At 42.4% G+C, this 6,000-nt stretch overlaps 1 protein-coding gene across 4 annotated transcripts in view; it reads left to right on the top strand.

Annotated features, from left to right (window-relative positions):
- The window catches only part of DHX32 (DEAH-box helicase 32 (putative)), a 53,067-nt gene that overhangs the window by 712 nt on the left and 46,355 nt on the right, over positions 1-6,000 (top strand). The window lies entirely within an intron of this gene.

The raw sequence follows: 6,000 nt of genomic DNA, 5'->3' as shown, positions 1-6,000 counted from the left end.
GTGTGTGTGTGTGTGTGTGTGTGTGTGTGTGTGTGTGTGTGTGTGTGTGTTTTGTTTATTTCAGTCCTCCCCGTTTTCGGTTGAGCTGCGGAGTCCACATATTTTGTACCAAAACTTTAGAGGGCTGTTAAACAAACGTAACATTACCCCACACAATAGTATCCTAATAAGTGGGTTTTGAAGTCCTGGTGCCCGTTGTGCTGTTAAGGAAGCTCTGAGGATCACAGGAGATTGTGTCTGGTAGGTTGTAAAAATGCAAACAACCAGGAGAGAGAGTCAAAGATTAAGAAAAACGAGCAGCCTTAAAGAGGGAAGAAAAATGGAGGAGAGGCAGGAAAAAGATTGAGAAGGCAAGTGCGGGCGGGTGGAAACTGCATGATTGATTTCGTGCTGGTATCTGCCGATTATGGCTCCTCTGCCAGTTCCTACCGCTGCTCTAGACAGCACCGGAGGGAAATGAAGAGAGCCCTTTTTGGGTCGTGTAAGCCATTACTCATTCTTTGCCACTAGAGAGATTTCCACTCCGTAGATGACAAGGACGCCAAGGTAAATTGCTTTCCTCTTAGAAAGAGAATCGTTCAGAGGTTAATTGAACCTGAGAAGCATATATTCTATGATGGGAATGGACGTTTATTATGTTCCACCAAACTAGGCTGTTCCTCTGTCAGACTATATTGGGCCTTTTTCAGATTAATTGTCAAAGCAAGAAGGTTTATGCGTGGGTATTGACAAGCAGTGTGATCTCTACAGAACCCATAACTCATGAACTAAAATTGAAGTAATAAATTCAGATTGGAAAGTAAACACTTCATGGCACCTTAATTACCTGTTCCCTGAAACTTAGAGACAGGGGATGCATTTTCAGATGAACGGCATCTAAGGTCAACAGCGCTTCTGGAGTACCCGTGTTTGCAAACGCTAGTTTTCAAACCATTAGCAACGTCGTGAATTGGTCTTTTCATCCAAGAAACCAACATAGCGGTGTCCATTAGTAATATCATAATCAAAGTGACAAGAGAGTCATAAAAACCTGGTCTTTATGAACACGTAAAAGAGGTAGGGTTGTATTTTCTCAAGCAGGAAAGGATTCGGTATTTGCATTTAAAAAGAACGAAGAAACAATATTGTAGATCTCCACGCTGAAGTAACAAGGACTCAAGAGTTTGGTGGTTGCGTGCAGATTTTAAGGTTGGAAAAATGGAAATGTGTGTTGGGAAAGTACTTTATGCTTAGCAGTATGGAAAAATGATTTTATCAGTGGCTACGAACTTGACCTTGAGGAAGTCTTGCATTGAAATATTTCAGGTAATAGGTGGCAACTGTGAAAAGCCACATTTGATTTTAGAGGATAGTGTGTTTAGGGAAGAAATCACTGCTTGAGGGGGTGAAAGTGGGGGAGGGAAAGGTATAAACACATCTAAAGACAACATTCATTTCTCTTTCTCCCTCCAGCACCTGGTACGGTGTCCTTGTGTTTGTCCAACAAGTGAAAAGAGCGTTTTAGAGAAATTGCTTTAGATAAAGGGATATGTTTCATTATCCTGAGGTCAGAAAGTTGCTAAGGGGATAGGGGTTGAGATGAACGGTAAAGGTATTGGTTGCCCCTTTTGGGGATTTCCGGCCACATGTTTTCTATTTCTTTCATTGGCCTGCTCAGGATGTAATTGGTGGCCAGGTGAAACACAATAAAGTCCTGATTTTTAATGAAATTGCCAAGCTCATCAAATTAGATAGAATAGTTACATTATGTTCTTTGCTGATGGCTTAACTAAACATAGCAAACCAAAGCACTGTCACCAGGGAATAAGGTGGCAGTGAAGGGACAGACATAGCCTCTCTTTTTCTTCAATCTCTTAGCTGCAGCAATTCAAAGTAAACATAATTGTCATAGGAAGTTAACGTTATTTAACGCAAATAGGATGATTTTTTTTTAAAAGAAAGAAAAGCAAATTACTGCTGTTTCCCAGCCTTAGTATCATAAGTCAGAGGAAGTTTTCATTTTTGTTACTGGATTTTTGTTTGTTTTTTGTTTTGCCAGAGTAAGGGTACTTTTTTCTCTTTCTCCACTTTTTTTTTTTTGGTCTTAGTTGTTTTAACGTCTATTTATTTTTGGGAGAGAGAGAGACACACACACAGACTGCGAGCTGGGGAGGGGCAGAGGGAGAGGGAGACACAGAATGCGAAGCAGGCTCCGAGCTGTCAGCACGCAGTCTGACACAGGGCTCCAACCCACGAATCGTCTTTAGATGTGTTTATACCTTTCCCTCCCCCACTTTCACCCCCTCAGTCAGTTATTTCTCCCCTAAGCACACTATCCCCTAAAATCAACACATAATCGAGATTATGACCTGAGCCCAAGTTGGATGCTCAACCGACTGAGCTGCCCAGGCGCCCCCATCTCCACTCGTTTCTGAAACTTAACAAAAGTTCAGTCAAGGAAAACAGATTCGAGTCTGCTTGTTTCCTCTTTGTCCTTCAGACCTGTAGAGGTCTGCACTCAAATAGTTGGATTCAAGGAATGCTCTTTCAGCATTGACTCATTCGTAGTGTAATTGGGCATCAGGCCCATGCTGCTGCCCCCGCATCTGGAAAGTCTTCCAGGATTAGGCTAATGCTCACAAAATGCACTTCTCTCTCGCCTACTGGGGGCACTAGCCAGTTTGGCACCGGGCCCTGTACTATACGCCCTTGTAGAGTATTCTGTCATTTGATGTGCCTGGGGCTGTGCCTCTGATTAAACGTTTGGGGAGCTAAGTCCAGTACCCCCTTTTAGTTCGTCGTGGCTTTTCAGCTCATAATTTAGGATAATAATAAAAAAGGACAAGCTTTTAGTCAGGGATGATTGCGTTAATTTTGAGCTATGCCACTTTGGAAAGTTAGGAGCCATATTTCCTCGTGGGTAACTGGGGAGAATGAGATCTGCAATGATTGTCTTCACGGTCCAGTTTTGAAAATCAAAGTCAATTAAATGTGATTATAGATATGAGTGAAAATATCTCCTATGTTGTAAAGAACTCCTTAAACATAAATGGTTGTCATTGCAGGAGTATAGCAAACGTTTATTGAACATCCGTAACATGTTAGGTACTTCCTGGGGATCGCCCTTCGTAAAGGGACTGGGAAATGACTGATGGATTGTGTGAGGGCTTCCTAGGCAGAGGAACAGCTTGGTCAAAGGCACAGAGGCACAGGAAAGCAACTCTAAGCAGGAGTTCATTGTGGCTGGAGCAGAGAGAACTTACGAGAAGAGCACAGAAGGAAGTGGAGCTGGGGGGCAGATAGGCATTAAATCAGAAAGAACCCGAAGAGTGAGATTTTTATCGTGAAGGTAATGAGAAGGATTTGGGTCAGTGACGTGATCGCTTCTCCATTTGAAAGGGGCCACTGGCCGCATGTGAAGGACAGATTGGTGGAGAGCCAGAACTAGAGGCAGAAAAGAACAAAGTTGGAGGCTTTGTAGTAATCCCATGAAGAAATGGTCAAATCACAGTGGCGGTTGGGAGGGCCGGGAATAGGGAGAGAGGTCCGAACAGCCAGTTTGGGGCTGTAGGATGTGAAGAGGCAGAAGCCGTGTGAAGAGGGATGATGCCCAGGTGATGGGGGGAATTGTTCTGCTAATTGTTGAAATCCAGAACACAAAAGAAGGAAAGAGGGCTTTTCTATTTTTAAGGAGTGTGAGAAGTGCAGACGGGATGAGTTCAGTTCCTTTGAATGCCCATCTTCTAAATGGGCTGTCCCTTAACTAGTAGTTGGACATGTAAGTCAGGACCTAAAGAAAGAAGTCTGAGATTAAGGTAGAACTTGAGATGAAGCATTCAGTCATCGAAGCAAAAATATGAACAATTTTTCCCCCGGGAGAGGGCGTGGAACGAGAAGAGAGAGTCGAGGATGGAACCCTGGGGTGCACGGCTATTTGACATGCGGTGGGTGCAGTGGAAGAACCCAAGGGGACGAAAGAGGCGTGGCCAAAAAAGGAAGCTCAAAATGTGGGAGGATTAATAAAACAGAATCCCTACTCTTGAGGGGGTTCATGCATTGGCATTGCCTGGAATAATTCTCTTCTCTTCCACCTGCCATAGAATGCATGACACAGTTTGTCAAACTGTTACTGGTTTATTCAAGTTACTGAAAAGTGACTATCCATTACTTTGTTAAGAAAAGACAATTTCCTGATATTTGTGGTTTTTCACAATCTCCATTTGGAATAATTCAAGCAAAACGTAGCTTCAGGAGTTAGGGTGATACCCCAAACAAATCCCGTCTTTACAAAAAGGTGGGTGTAAGTTCCTTTTGTATTTGTTGGAGGTAAAATAACAATGTTAACTTCCTAGTGAAGGCTGCAGTAACCTATTCTTAAGATTTCAGCTTTTCCTAGATCTCACCCGTTTGCTCAGATATCTAACTAGACTGCATAAATAAGCCAAATTAATATTTTAGCAGACCTTTACTCAGATATTAGTTTCTAGAGTATTATTCAGTAAAACAAAGCCATATTGAAAGCATGAAATGGCCCAGTCATTTGAGATTCTAATAAAACCCTTTCTGAATTTGCATATGAGAAGTGATAGGTTGTCATGATATGTAAGTATTGATTGCGCTTGGGAGATCTTCCTGTATATAAGTCTAAAAAAACTTAAATTACCAGTGGAACATAGGATTCTTATATTAATTGCGCAGGACTGGTTATTCAAGGTGTATTTTTTTTTTAACTTAAAAAAAAATTTTTTTAATGTTTACTTAGTTTTGAGAGAGACAGAGACAGAGACAGAGTGCAAGCAGGGGAGGAGCAGAGAGAAAGGGAGACACAGAATCCGAAGCAGGCTCCAGGCTCCGAGCTGTCAGCACAGAGCCCGATGCGGGGCTCAAACTCACGAACAGCGAGATCATGAACCTGAGCCGAAGTCGGATGCTTCACCGACTGAGCCACCCAGGCGCCCCCAAGCAGTATTTGGAATGAACCAATAGTGAGTTAAAAGTGAATCATTTTTGAAATTTGCGTGTTTTTAAAGTCAGTTGATTTAATTTGCTTGCTTAAGATCAAAACAAAGTCAACTTGTTAGAAGTCTGGCAGTAAAGTTTGTTTTGTTTTGTTTTTTGTTTTTTTTTAATAAATGTTTAGCTTTTATCTCGTCCAAGAAAGGTTTCAAGTAGATGCTAGAAACCAAAGGGATGTGCTTTGGGGAGCTCCGAGCCAATTAAAACAAAAGCAAACAACGGGGTAACCTTCTAAAAGTCCTAGTAATGATATAAGCCCATTGTGTCAATTAAAGTATAACAGGCCTGGGAGATAAAGTTTACATTAAATATTTGTAACTCCACGTGGGTGATTACAACCATGGTTTTCAAACATCTTCAACGTTTTTCTTTCCATAAGGGAACTACACGTTTTCTGTCGTATGGTATTTCTTCCAGACCACCCTGCCTGACATCCCCCATAGCGTCAAGTGTTTCTTCAGCCCACAGTGTTCCGGCGTGAGCCCGTGTTCTTGTGTGCAGTCCGGAAGCAGTGTGGCACAACGCGGTCAGGCACCCACTCTGCACTTAACTGAGGTTAAGCTGAGATCAGACTTCCCGACTTCACGCCCCTGCTCTGCCACAGACGAGCTCTTAGAAGCCGGAGAAATTAACTAAAGCTCTGATGGCTTACATGTCCCCACTTGAAAAATGGAAATAATAAAGTGAACCCTCATGGGGTCTTTAAGAGTGTAAATGAAATAATCCATACAAAGTGTTTAAGTACCTAGAGCATCTGGCACCCAATAAGCACGCTCTATAAAGGCTAATTGATAGAATTATTGTCATTACCATTATTGTTACTGGTCCAACTTTAGTAGCAATATCGAACCGTGCTTCTCAAAGTGTGGTCTGCGAACCGGTGCCCGTCCACAGACTGTTACTGGTCTGCAGTGAGATAAGGGGCTTGTGCCAGATGTCAGTAGACTGTGGCACTAATCATACTGTTCTGCTGAGCTGACATTTTTAATAGCAAGACTTCTTCAA

Source organism: Panthera uncia, chromosome D2 (genome assembly GCF_023721935.1).
Source record: "Panthera uncia isolate 11264 chromosome D2, Puncia_PCG_1.0, whole genome shotgun sequence".
Lineage (NCBI taxonomy): Eukaryota > Metazoa > Chordata > Mammalia > Carnivora > Felidae > Panthera > Panthera uncia.
The sequence above is the reverse complement of the archived record's forward strand: the minus strand, read 5'-3'. Positions and strand labels throughout refer to the sequence as shown.